General features: G+C 40.0%; 1 pseudogene; it reads right to left on the minus strand.

Moving 5' to 3' along the window:
- Positions 1-5,287: 5,287 nt before the first annotated feature.
- LOC131200030 (uncharacterized protein K02A2.6-like) overlaps positions 5,288-14,818 on the minus strand; it is a 115,702-nt pseudogene continuing 106,171 nt past the window's right edge.

Here is a 14,818-nt window from a genome sequence, read left to right on the forward strand (position 1 = left end):
TAGTCTTTTACATATTCCTGAAAATGTACATAAGGGTTGATAAATTTGAAGGCAAAAAAATCATCTTTTTTTAAGGGAGAGAAGTCAAAATTGCAGGATTGAATACAATTTTGTAATGGGAAATGCACACAGTCAAGAAGGAAGGAATCTATCAAAGCAACCATTAGTTTCCAAGGACAATACTTCCTTGATCCCACAATTTCCATACTTGAAGTGAAAATGCGCTGTTAATCTACTTTTCCTCTACTTTACGAGATTTCTAAAATATGGGGGCAAGGATTATGGTACTCAGAGAAACAACAACAATAGCAACGATAAAACAGGTTAGTGCAAGTGGGGAAAAATGTTATGGGAGGCAGTTTTGAGTTCACATGAAAAGCTTTCACTAAAAGCAATAAATTATTATATAGACACCACATATTTAAGCCTAATAATTGAATTTTCCATTCCCTTTGGAAGTTCAAAATCCTGGGAAACATGGAAGGAAATAGAAGGAGATGACCAGCAACAAGGTGGTTAGATTCAATTACAACAGCAATAGGTGCTTTGTTGGAAGGCCTGAAGTGCCTGGCTGGAATAAATCATCCTGGAGAAGGTCTATCTAAGGTATGTGGTCACTAAGAGTCAACAACTCATTTAAATCATTAATGCAATTTTGAAGAATAAAGATCCAGGACTGAAGTGTGTGGTATTGCATTTGATACTGTACTTATCTCTTGAGGAATGGTTGAGGAGCACTCGTATTTGGCCTTATGCTTAGAATGCAAAATTCATATTTAGCCTTTCTCTCTACAATAATCACGGGTTCCTTTTTAGAACTAATTGTGGCTGACACACTGTTAGTAATATGGCCACTGCATTTTTCAGATAAGAAATTTATACTAGGCACCAGTAGCTGTATTTTATTTCAGCAGTTTCTTTTTTTAGACAGTGTTATATATATATTTATAAAGACAACTGCAAAATCATAAATTTAACTGGAATTCTACATGAAACAAAATGCATGCTGTACAACATTAGTATGTCAACTTTTTCACCAATAAGTAAAAGAAAATAAATGTAAAAGCAGATAACGTCAGAAACAGTTTCATGTGCTCTGCTGTTTCTTAAACATTGTGCTTATATTTTGAAATAATTAAGCTTTCTTTGCTATGAACAGAGATGTTTTTATTGCAAATTAGCTTTTGAAGAAGTTAACCGCCTTGTGCTATTCATTAGCATTACATAATAGTTTTCTAAGTTAGAACTCCCACAATTTCAGGGGGGAAAACAAATTTCAACATAAGATTAACCTTCTTTCTTTTGTTTTTCTTTTTCAAAATACCGAGAAGTCCCGTGCTGCAGAAAACTGGCACTTTGTTGTGGGAATTTTTCAGCCAGAGAACTCCACTTCAGTGGTATCCTGCTAATGGCCAGTATGGTGGGACCAGAGCCTAGTGTAGACTTTGAAAACTTTCTTTTTAATTCAGCTGCCTCACATCATACTCTTAACACTTGCGTTTTTTTTCTAGAATTCCATCATTCTGCCTGAAAAAAAAAAGAGACCTTAACTTTCCTGGTGTTCCTCTCCTTTTCACTTCTCTGGTAGTTTCATTTTAAGTGTTTTTTTTTTAACTTAGCAGTTTTCAGATGTTGGGACAAATTCCCAGAATTTTTCAGTCAACATAACATTAAGCCATAAATGAAGTCATACAATTCACACTATACCAAAATCAACAAACTTGGTATGAACTTCACATAGAGAAGAAATCTCATCAACAATTGTTTTTTTTCCTTATCTCAAAGGTTCAGAGGTACCTTTGATATGATTTTTAGAGAATTTTGAAAAGCTATTGCCTAACCTTCCTGGCATTTTCAAGGCCAACTTGATTTAGGATTTGACTAAGGCCAATTTTCAAAGGTAATTATAAAGCCTGTTTTGGTAGTAATTGCTAATACTATTATATTGGTACAATAATGGTTGGATTACTGTAGAAGGCACTAGGGAGGATCTTACACAGACTTTCTATAACAGCATGAAATTCATTTATCTCAGTACTGGCTTTGTACAATTTCCTCTGCTGTTTTTCCTTCTGTTATTTCTTAGCCTGTACAAATAGTCTTCATTTAACAATTGCTTGTTTTATGACTGAAGTTATGACAGCCAGAAAACAGGTACTTTATGGCCCAGCTATCATAAATAATTGCACTGCTCCCCCATGGTCATGTGACTGCATGTCAGGTGGGTCAGTTTTAGAAGTTGTTTATTTATTTATTTATTTGTCACAACAGTATATATAAGCATAAGCATGAAATAACTATACGATATATAAGCATATATATAAGCATAAGTATGTAATAACTACATTAATTGGATACAATGAAAGGAAACATTAGGACAGGAACGGTAGGCATGCTTGTGCTCTTATGCACGCCCCTTACAGACCTCTTAGGAATGGGGTGAGGTCAATAGTAGATAGTTTTTGGTTGAAGTTTTGGGGATTTTGGGAAGAGACCACAGAGCCTGGTAGTGTATTCCAAGTATTAACAACTCTGTTACTGAATTCATATTTTCTGCAATCAAGATTGGAGCAGTTCACATTAAGCTTAAATCTATTGTGTGCTCGTGTATTGTTGCAATTGAAGCTGAAGTAGTCTTCAACAGGAAGGACATCGTAATAGATGATTCTATGAGTTAAACTCAGGTCATGTCGAAGGCGGTGGAGTTCTAAGTTTTCTAAACCCAGGATTTCAAGTCTGGTGGCATAAGGTATTTTGTTGTAATCAGAGGAGTGGAGAACCCTTCTTGTAAAATATTTCTGGACACGTTCAATTATATTAATGTCTGAAATGAGGTATGGGTTCCAGACAGATGAGCTGTATTCAAGAATTGGTCTAGCAAATATTTTATATGCTCTGGTTAGTAGTGTAGTGTTATGGCATTGAAAAGTCACATAACTACAATTTGCAACATTTTTGCCTGAAACCAGCAAAAATCATCCATTTAAATGGACAGGGCTCTCTAAATTTTTGGAAAGACCAATTCCATGTAACTTTTAAAAGTGATAACATGTTTGTCTTGTGAAATATATGAAAGAGTCCCACGGAGTATTAATGAGAGCTTTGAAAATTGCCAAATTATTTTTTTCCATGCCAGATGTACTTAAGCCATTGTCAGTTAACTGAAGCCAAGCACAAAAGACACACAGCTTAGGAACTGGCTAAAGAGTTAAGAACTATTGATGGTTCAGAAATAGGTTTGAAAGAGTATTGAAATTACCGGTGTCTCAGTTTTAATATTTTCTTTGATAGCAATAGCAATAGCAATTACACTTAGACTTAAATACCACTTTACAGTGCTTTACAGCCCTCTCTAAGCAGTTTATAGAGTCAGCATATTGTCCCCAACAATTTTGTGTTCCCATTTTACCCACCTTGGAAGTGAGATTTGAACTGCCAAATTGCAGGCATCCCTCAGTCAGCCGAAGTAGCCTGCAGTACTGCACTCTAACCACTGCACTACCGTGACTCAGATAGAAAGTAAATGCAGTGATTTGGATGAGAAACAATGGATTGTCCAGAAGAAATTATAGGTTCACCTCTGGGTGTGTTCAAGCAAGGCAGGGGTGCTTTAATTTAGATTACTGCACTGAGCAGAAAGTTAGATTTCAAGGTATAAATTGCTCTCACCACTCTTATTCTATTCCAAATCATACCTTTCCTTCAAATTATGAAACTTGTAACAAACTATGAAACTTATATCAATGTTTTAGACATATATTCATATCAATATTGTCAAAGATCACCTGGGTTACAGGTGGATCAGAAAGACATGATTTGGCTTTTCCTGATTGTCTTGTCCATATGCAATGAGTACATTTTGTTCTGAAAAATCTGCCAATCTAATTATTATGTTTTTGAGCCATTTAGTCTATGTCACTGAGAAAAGCGTGATAGCCTAGAGATGGAGCTCTCACCTCACAATCAGGAGGCTGTGAGTTCAATCCTAGGTACTGGCAGTTATTTCTCTCTCTGAGTGCAATGAGTAATTGTCTGCTGCGAACTCCACATGGGCATCAGGGAGGGCATCCAGCCAATAAATACTCAGCTCCTATCAATTGCCCCAGCCCCACCCGAAACACGGGATTGCAGGGTGGTTAAAAACCAACATCAAGTCTGTTAAGTTTGGGCAATCACGAGGCAGGAGACCAGGATAGTGACAACAGCTCTTTAATATACGGTGAACCCAGCAACCGGGCTGGGGAAAAACCTCTCCTTAAATACAGTTCAGCCGGCGGCTTCAACCAATCAGCAACGTGCTTGTTTCCCGCCAAAACATTTAAAGATACATTACACTCCTTCCCTCCCAGAAAACACTTTACCAATATTTACATGATATTTACATATTATTTTTCAACGTAATCACGCAAGTAGACTGGGCGTCTCCTGACTCTTTCGGACCTGCGCAATTCATTCCCTGGGAGTGAGTCGAGCTGACCGGAGGGACTGTTTGTTCCTCTCAGCTCCTCCTCTAGGCCACCCGGCCCTGGATTATTTGCCGAGTCGTCCCTGCTGTTTTCTAATGGAACCTGTTGGCGTCGCTGGACCTCCTGGAACTCAGATAAGTCCTGCGTTTGCCCCGGGTTTGAGTCAGCTGTGGATTCAAACATTGTATAGTCAGGGCCTGTTTCGTCTAATTCGGGTTGTTCGGCTATGCGTTTTCTTATTTGGTCTATGTGGCGCCTCCAGACCCGGCCGTCCTTTATCTCCACTAAGTATGATTTTGGACCTGTTATGTTTAGGATTTTTCCTGCTACCCAGGTCGGGCCCTCACCATAGTTGTGTGCCCACACTCGGTCGCCTATGTCCATCCCTCTTGTTTTATCGAGGCCCCCCTTGTAACCGTTTACAGGGGTTTAAATTTGGTTTTACGATTTATATTTATATTTTTAATATTTGGCATTAGAATAAGTTTTTTAATAGTTATTTTAATTGTATATAAATGTTTTATGTGCCTGTGAACCGCCCTGAGTCCTTCGGGAGATAGGGCGGTATACAAATTTGAATAAATAAATAAATAAATAAATAAATAAAATAAACCGTCTGGTGTATAGTTCGGGTTTAACCGGTCTAGTGGGCACCTGAGCTTCCGGCCCATTAATAATTCTGCTGGGCTTCTGCCAGTTGTGACACAGGGGGTTCTGTGTTGGACGGCCAGGAAGGTATCGATTTTTGTTTGCCAGTCACCTGGCTTGATTCTGGACAATGCCTCTTTTGCGCTCCGGACGGAGCGTTCTGCAAGGCCATTCGTCGCAGGGTGGAAAGGCGCCGAGAGGACATGCCGGATGCCCTCTTCTGCCAAGTACCCCTCAAACTGGGTTGCCGTGAATTGCGGGCCGTTGTCGGATACTAACGTGTCGGGTAACCCATGGGTTACGAATAGGTGCCGTAGGACTGAGATCACGGCCTCGGCTGTCATGGATCTCATGAGAATGATTTCCAGCCATTTGGAGTAGGCATCGACTACCACCAGAAAGGTTTGGCCGTGGAAGGGGCCGGCAAAATCAATGTGGATTCTAGACCAGGGTCCTTGGGGTCTCTCCCATTCCCGAACCGGGGCCGTTGGGGGTAGCGGTCTGGACTCCTGGCAGGCCTGGCATTTCCCTACCCTCTCAGCAATTTCCGAGTCCATTAAGGGCCACCACACATAGCTTCTCGCTAGACCCTTCATCCTCACGATCCCTGGGTGACCCTCGTGAAGGAGATCCAACACCCTTTTCCTCAATCTCTCTGGGATCACCACTCGATCCCCCCATAGCAGGCACCCCCCTTGAGCCGAAAGTTCCCCTCGTTTCTTTACAAACTCTTTAAAACGCTCGCCCGGCGCAGCGGGCCACCCTCTTTGTACCCAACCAAGTACAGTTCGTATTATAATGTCCTTATACGAAGCCCGAGCCACCTCCTTGGATGTGACTGGGCCAGAGTCCAAAGAGTCAATTAGCAGGACTGGTATTCCTGGAGTGGGGTCTTCGATGGTCTCTGGTAATGGGCATCTGCTCAGTGCGTCGGCGTGCCCTAAATCTTTTCCTGGCCGGTGTAGCAATTTGTAAGAATACGCTGCCAGGAAGATAGTCCATCGGGTCAGTCTTGGTGAAAGTGCCACGGGCGTTGGTCTGTCGCCTGCCAGCAAACCTAGCAAGGGTCTATGGTCCGTGATGATTTCAAAATCACGACCAAATACGTACTCATGAAATTTCTTTACCCCTGCGACTATAGCCAAGGCTTCCTTATCAAGCTGGCTATAGTTCCTCTCAGTTGGTGACATGGTTCGGGAGTAGTATGCAATGGGGGCTTCTGTGCCATTAGGTAACCTGTGGCTGAGCACAGCCCCCACCCCGTAGGGAGACGCATCACAACTTAACACTAGAGGTAGTGTGCCATTATACTGGATGAGGAGGCTATCACTCGTTAGGAGATTTTTTACCCCTTCGAATGCCCTAGCTTCCGCCTTTCCCCAAGACATTCCGCCTTCCCAGGACATAATCGTGATCGATGAGTCCACCTCCAGTCGGCACGGCACCCCCTCAATCTTTGCTTTTGTAAAGATTTTCTTTTCTATGCGAGTTGATGCGTGACCCACTCTCACAACAGTTTGGTTTAATTTCGCGCCTTTTTTAAACTGACCACTCGCGGGCCGCTTCGCCGTTCCCGCGCTCTGATTGGCTGGTTTAAATTTTTGGCGGGAAGGTTGGGGAGCTCGACAGACCTGTGCTAGGTGCCCCTTCCTTTCGCATCGCCGACATGTTGCATCTTTAAATCTGCATTTTTGTCGTTGGTGTTGCCCTCCGCAACTCGCGCAGTCACCCCGGTCGTCTTTCTCCGGCCTCCCGGTGTAGAAGACTCCTTCCTCGTCCTCCCCCTCCGATTCGGCCTGGACCTCTTCACTGTGGACCGGGGTTGATTTCGCGCTAGCCGTTGGTGTGACCTGCCTTTGTAAGGTCTCTGCCGCTTGGGTGGACATCTCGTGAGCCCTGGCTTCGTCCAGGGCGTTTGCCAGCGTTAGGTTGCTTTTAGCCAGCAGCCGCCTCCGCAAACGGATGTCCCTAACCCCGCGGATGAGTTGCTCCAGCAGTTCCTCATCCAAGTCGCGGTACCCACAATATTTGGAGGCTTTCCTCAGGGCGGCCATGTAATCGCTGATGGACTCGCCCTCTTGCTGTTTGCGCTCTCCAAATTCAAAACGCTGCACATATTTGGACGGTGTTGGCGCGAAATGGTTCTTCAATAGGTTCTGCAGAGTTTGCCACGATACCGATTGTACCGGCGTTGGCTCTGCCAGGGCTTCTGCGATGTCGATGACCTCGGGACTGCAGTGGCTCAGGAAATACGCCCTTTTTCTGTTATCTGGAACTCCTTGCAGTTCGTTCGCCTCGAGGAAACTCTCGAAACGGGTCATGTATGTCCCCCATTTCTCCTTGGATGGGTCAAACGGTGCGGGTGGTGTATAGCTGGCCATCGCTGCGTTTCGCCCTGAATTTTGCTGGGTTCGGTCCTCGTAGTGCGTTCAGCTCTTTCCTGGTGTTTTTAGCCTCGGAATCCCACCTTCGTCGCCAGTGTTAAGTTTGGGCAATCACGAGGCAGGAGACCAGGATAGTGACAACAGCTCTTTAATATACGGTGAACCCAGCAACCGGGCTGGGGAAAAACCTCTCCTTAAATACAGTTCAGCCGGCGGCTTCAGCCAATCAGCAACGTGCTTGTTTCCCGCCAAAACATTTAAAGATACATTACAAAGTCTATGACACTGAGAAGAGAATCTACTCATCTAACATAAAACACTGATTCTACTATAGTCTATTACATACACCAATAAAGCTTGGAGAAATGTGATTGTTGTATTTGTGATTTTCAAAAATTATATTGCTGTTGGAGAGCCCTAAGTAATATAAAATATGAAACTCGGAGGGTACTATTTGAGAAATGAAATCTTTTTTCTCTGTGTGCTTTCCACTAACATTTTACACAGAAATTAAAAGAATTGGAAATCAATTTCCAAGATATATAACCTTAAATTATCTAACTTACTTTCATCAGGACAGATAATATCAGAATCTGAATTGCAGAGTACGGAAGAAAAGAGTAGCAATCAGCTGTTATTAGTTTGACAATTTCTAATTTCTTGTTCATCCATTAGAAACATAACTGTATTTTTGGTCAAAGCCCTCTCCCCCTTGCTAAATTCTGCAGGTAATTTTTCCCAGATCTAACAAGTGAACATATCTGAAATACAGAAATATATGAAATTGTTATAATCAACTTTGTTCATTTTCTCAATTTTTCTACTGTAATCTGCATATGCGCATTGTTATATTCACCTTCCATTATTATTATTATTATTATTATTATTATTATTATTATTATTATTATTATTATTATTATTATTATTATTATTATTTCCATTTTGTATGTATTTTTGTTTCATTTAAATTACTGTTTTTGCAAACATTCCCCACCCCCAATATTTCCATTTTGTCTGATTAGCAGTACAGTACAGTTTTCCTTAAAGCATATAGCTGTTTCACAAATCAATTTGGGAAATGCAAACACAATAGCAAGTTAGAAGAAGGAATCCTGCTGAGTTAAAGGAATGGTTACCCTGGTCATGCAATGATTAGAGAAAAGACAAAAAGTTGAAGGTGCTAACTTGTTATTTTTCTTCATTACTAAACTAATTTGAAGCAGATCAAAATAGTCTTACTTTTTCCTACACTGAAAACTATTGAAACAAGTTTTCATTCTTCCAACACTCAATTCCAGAAATATATCTGTGATTTGGCAGTTAATTACACATAGGATGTCAAATTAATAACTTTGCTTCCTATATGTAAGAAAATAAGAAAAAGACAGCTGATTAGGACATTTAATTCCATTTTTAAAATCCCTCAGAACATTAAAGGACTCAGCAGGTTCTATATCTGTATTTAACAGGTTATGGGTATATTTCAGTTTTCTTCAAATGCCACTCATTTAATCACTATCTGTATATTTTCTGATTTTGTTAGCCCAATTGTATTTTTGGTTGTTGGACTTCATCATATCTTTTGGTTATATTTCACCACTACAATATTTTTAAAAAATATCATGGCAGCACAAAAAGGGGGAATAAAATTACTCCATTATTTAATGGTTCAATAAAAAAATCAATTTCAATTTTGGAGGCTTAGTAGTATTTCAATTTCAGGACAGCAAAATACTCTGCTTTTTTATTATTATTTCTTCACTATTTTTGGAAACCATGGTAAGTGAAGCAGTACGACAAGCATCCTTTCCAGCTCTTTCTCTTACTGTGTAAAGTCATTATTTTGCGGACATTGGAGGGATAGCATTTTATTCAGCAATGCCCTTGAAGGGACATTACATTGTTATGTGGAATAAGACTGCACAACAAATGGAAAAGTAGATTTAAAAAGAAAAGTGAAACAAAATCTGATATAAATTATAGCTAAGAGGTACATAATTGCCAGGAAAGAATGGTGTTTCATGGTGTTCAGTTTTACAATTTAGCTTCTGAAAAAGTTATGATGTGAGCAAAGACAGGATGACCAGAAATTCTGCCACCCCAACCTTCCCAGTTTAAATATATATCTAAATAACCGGGATGCCTTATGCACGGTCACTCACGCTCTGGTTACGTCTCGGCTGGATTATTGCAATGCTCTCTACATGGGGCTGCCCTTGAGGTGCACCCGGAGGCTGCAGTTAGTCCAGAATGCAGCTGCGCGAGTGGTAACGGGAGCCGTTCGTGGCTCCCATGTAACACCACTGCTCTGTAGTCTGCACTGGCTTCCTGTAGTCTTTCGGGTGCACTTCAAGATTCTGGTTACCACCTTTAAAGCGCTCCATGGCTTAGGACCCGGGTACTTACGAGACCGCCTGCTGCTACCTTATGCCTCCCACCGACCCGTACGCTCTCACAGAGAGGGCCTTCTCAGGGTGCTGTCCGCCAAACAATGTCGGCTGGCGGCCCCCAGGAGTAGGGCCTTCTCTGTGGAAGCACCAACACTCTGGAACGAACTCCCCCCTGGCTTACGTCAAGTGTCTGATCTTCGGACCTTTCGTCGTGAGCTTAAAACATATTTATTCATTCAAGCAGGACTGGCATAAATAGTTGTTTTTAAATTGGGGTTTTAATAATATTTTAAATTTTTTAAATGTTTTAATTATCGGCCGCATAGTAATAGTTCATTTTAAATTCTTTTAATTGTATATATTCTGTGTTTTATTTTGGCTGTACACCGCCCTGAGTCCTTTGGGAGAAGGGCGGTATAGAAATTTAATAAAATAAAAAAAATAAAAAAAAAATAAATTATTTTTAGTACATGAGAATACTATGACCTCAGGCATATTTGCATATTTAGTTTGCAGAACTTGTAGAGAAGTGCCATCTAATTAGTACTTGCTCTTTTTGGACAATAGTTGAGCACAGATAACTGTCACCCAATCATTGTTTTCTAGTAAATTAGTGCTTTATTCTGCACCCCATTATGTTCATGTCTAAAAACATATCCTTTCCCTTTCTTCACAGAAAGGCAACACAACAAATTGCTAGCACCACTTCACATTTTTGTACTTGTATTGATGATAGGTCTTTTTGCCTTTAGGAACCCTAATGTTGATATATTTGGTAGTTTTTTTGCAATTGGGTTTCTATGCCAATCATGGAAAAATGCTGCTATGAAGGATTCCAGGATTTGAGAAGCCCAACAAACCAAAAATATTCTCCAGTGACAGGACAAATCACACGTTCAAGCAAATGGCACTGAGACACCATTTCTGACATGACATTCACTGCTTTAGATGCCATTTCTCTATTCCCAAAAAGGGTGTGCTGTGTTGAGAGTGGCTGATGAGGTAGAGAGAAGATCGCCATTCCCATGTCACCCATTCCCATAAATAGGAAGATTTTTATCTTCCTATTTAATTTTCTTGATTTTAATTGTTTAAAACTTCTTCTTTTTTACCTCTTTATTATATTGTAACCACCCAGAGTTACTTTAACAGTGATATGGGTGGCATAAAAACTTAATAAGTACCATAATAGTACCATAATAGGATAGGAAATAATTGATATATATATTAAGCTTTAACAAATTTGCTTGCATTTGCAAACCTTTGGTTGTGATACTATATGATAAGTGGGGGACTTATCACACCTGCACCTGGATTTTATTATTGTTTGGAAGACACCAAGAATTAATGAATCTGTCCTACAACATACAATCAACTATTTCTGGCATACAACATACAATCAACTATATCCTCTGAATAATAGATACTTTTAGGAGAGAATATCTTTCAGCTAGGCTCATGTCTGTTATATGGTCTCACAACTTGTTTGCAGTAGGATATTTTGATATTTTGTTGTGAGAAATCAAAACTCTTGTCTTCATATTATTTATGTAATGATTGTTGTCTTGAATCTGATGTAGCTCTATTTGCAATATAGTTATGGAAATACGGAAGGCTTGAGTTAACTAATTCATTTAATGGATCTGCATTACATGGATGCTAGTCTGCTGGCACAAGATGGAATAAGTTATACAAGACTGAGAACACTATGTTTGCTATAACTGTTAAAGTTGATTGGAATATTTATAAACTTAAATGTGTAGGATTGAGTATAGAAATGCAAAAGTAAGAATTACAGGTATGAACTTGTGCACTAATAATAGTCATAACCTAACTGGAATATATTATGCCACTTAGTGAAATATGAAAATAGTCTGATAAAGCTCCATGGTTTCCATTATGTAAATGCTAATGCTCAACTTATAAGAAATAACAAGATAAACTTTTTTTACATGAAAGAATTAAATAAATTTTGGAATATGTTGAAATAATTTCCATGATTTCCAATAATATATATATAATATAATATAAATAATTACAATATAAATATATTTTTTGGGTTGTTGTTAGTTGTGAAGTCATGTCTGACCCATTGCGACCCCATGAACAATGCTTCTTCAGGCCTTCCTGTCCTCTACCATCCTCTAGAGTCCATTTAAGCTCACGCCTACTGCTTTGGTGACTCTATCCAGCCATCTCATTCTCTGTCATCCCCTTTTTTCTTTTGCCCTCAATCATTGCCAGCATTAGACTTTTCTCCAGTGAGTCCTTCCTTCTCATTAGGTGGCCAAAGTATTTGAGTTTCATCTTCAGGATCTGGCCTTCTTAAGAGCAGTCAGGGTTGATCTCCTCTAGGACTAAGGTTTGATCGCCTTGCAGTCCAAGGGACTCTCAGGAGTATTCTCTAGCACCATAGTTCAAAGGCCTCAATTTTTTGATGCTCAGCCTGCCTTATTGTCCAACTTTCACAGCTATACATTGCAATTGGGAAAACCATAGCCTTGACCATATGCACTTTTGTTGACAGGGTGATGTCTCTGCTTTTTAGTATGCTGTCTAAATTTGCCATAGCTTTCCTCCCCAGGAGCAAGCATATTTTAATTTCTTGGCTGTAGTCTTGAAGAAATATTGTCCACGAGGTCATGATGGGTTGGACATGACTTCACAACTAACAACAATAACAAATATATAAGCTACTTCCAACTTTCTTTTCAAAAGTTATTTACATTCTAATTGCTCCCTCTCTTAAATATTTTACAAAGCCCCTCACCTTCTTGTTAGCCCTTTTTAATTTTCAAATCCATAAATCATCAATTCATTTTTTAAAATTTAGGAGAAACAAAGTTCTTGTAGGAAAATAGATATCAAACATAATACAGTATTTCTTACTTGATAATACAAAAAGCATCTAAGAAATGTATTTGACCACAAACTGAATGTAAGTTCAAGATAAAGTAGCTGCTAAAAAAGAAAAGTTGTGTTCCATGAATAGAAATATAGTTTTCAACACTTCCAGTACATTCTGTATGCTGAAACTTGCCTCAAAAACTGAGCTAAGTTTTAAGGACACTACAGTTTAAGAAAGATTCACAAAAATGAAATAGAGCAACAAGACTAATCGGGAATGGAAACATAAGAGAGAGTGAGGTAATTCTGTTTAGCTTTAAAAAACACTATTTTGGAGAGTGCTTGGGTAAATCCCTGTATTTTTCTTGAAAATGATTTTTAGAAGTGCTTTGCCATTGCCTCCTTCCTAGGAGTGAGAGAAAGCAAATGGCCCAAGTTCACTCAGTTGGCTTTGTGTCCAAGGTGGGACTAGAACCAGTGGTGGGCTCTAACTAATTTAACAACTGGTTTGTCCTAAATACTGGGTGGGCATGGCTGGGGGGAGGGATCATGTAATTGAGTGGGCATGGCCAATTCGATGTCACTCACGGAAAGGTGGGGCGGCACACTGAAGTAGCGGTGGCCAGAACCTTAGACTTATCTTTCTGCAGCAGCAGCAACAGTGATTCTCTAATGCCTCATCTTTTGCCGGTTCTCATTGCCCGACAATCAGGATTTTAAAAAAGGTTTTTGTAGCAGGAAATGGTGGGCGGCTACTTCCGGCCTTTGTTGGTGCAGCTGTGCACACAACCCCACCCCGAGACACTGGCCTGCAATCGCTGCCAATCTTTTTCAGCACGAGAAGCCTGCAACCACCACTTTTTGCTGGCAATAATATTTGAACTGAAAAGTCTAGCGATGAGTAGCCTTGTTAAAAGCAAGGTCTTCTGCAGTAGTGAATGAAAAGGTTTCCACTCATTGCACCCAAATAAGGCACCTGATGAAGGATGACACCTGTTATAATAATGCATCAACAATTTAATACTCCCTAGTAAGTATCTCAAATGGGTGCCAGATGCTATCTCAACTCACTTGTCAGATTCTGGTAAATAGAGTTTAAAACCACATCTGCTTTAGTGACAATGCTTTTGCAGAAATACAGGTGAAACTTGAAACATTAGAATATCGTGCAAAAGTTCATTTATTTCAGTAATGCAACTTAAAAGATGAAAATAATATAAATATAAAATAATATAAAAGATGAAAATAATATATAAGATAGACTCATTACATGCAAATCGAGATAGTTCAAGCCTTGATTTGTCATAACTTTGATGATTATGGCTTACAGCTCATGAAAACCCCAAATTCACAATCTCAGAAAATTAGATTACATGAAATCAATAAAACAAGGATTGTACATAGAACAATATCAGACCTCTGAAAAGTATAAGCATGCCTATGTACTCAGTACTTGGTTTGGGCCCCTTTTGCATCAATTACTGCCTCAATGTGGCATGACATGGATGCTATCAGTGCTATCAGTGGCACTGCTGAGGTGTTATGGAAGACCTTCAGCTCTTCTGCATTGTTTGGTCTCATGTCTCTCATCTTTCTCTTGGCAATGCCCCATAGATTCTCTATGGGGTTCAGGTCAGGCAAGTTTGCTGGCCAATCAAGCACAGTAATCCTATGGGCACTGAAGCAGGTTTTGGTACTTTTGGCAGTGTGGGCAGGTGCCAAGTCCTGCTGGAAAATGAAGTCAGCATCCCCATAAAGCTCATCTGCGGAAGGAAGCATGAAGTGCTCCAAAATCTCCTGGTAGACAGCTGCGTTGACCCTGGACTTAATGAAGCACAGTGGACCAACACCAACAAGTGACATGGCTCCCCAAATCAACACAGACTGTGGAAACTTCACACTGGACTTCAAGCATCTTGCAGTGTGTGCCTCTCCATTCTTCCTCCAGACTCTAGGTCCTTGGTTTCCAAATGAGATGCAAAAGTTGCTCTCATCAGAAAAGAGGACTTTGGACCACTGAGCAACAGACCAGTTCTTTTTTTCTTTAGCCCAGGTAAGACGCTTCTGACATTGTTGTTTAGGA

Source organism: Ahaetulla prasina, chromosome 5 (assembly GCF_028640845.1).
Source record: "Ahaetulla prasina isolate Xishuangbanna chromosome 5, ASM2864084v1, whole genome shotgun sequence".
NCBI lineage: Eukaryota > Metazoa > Chordata > Lepidosauria > Squamata > Colubridae > Ahaetulla > Ahaetulla prasina.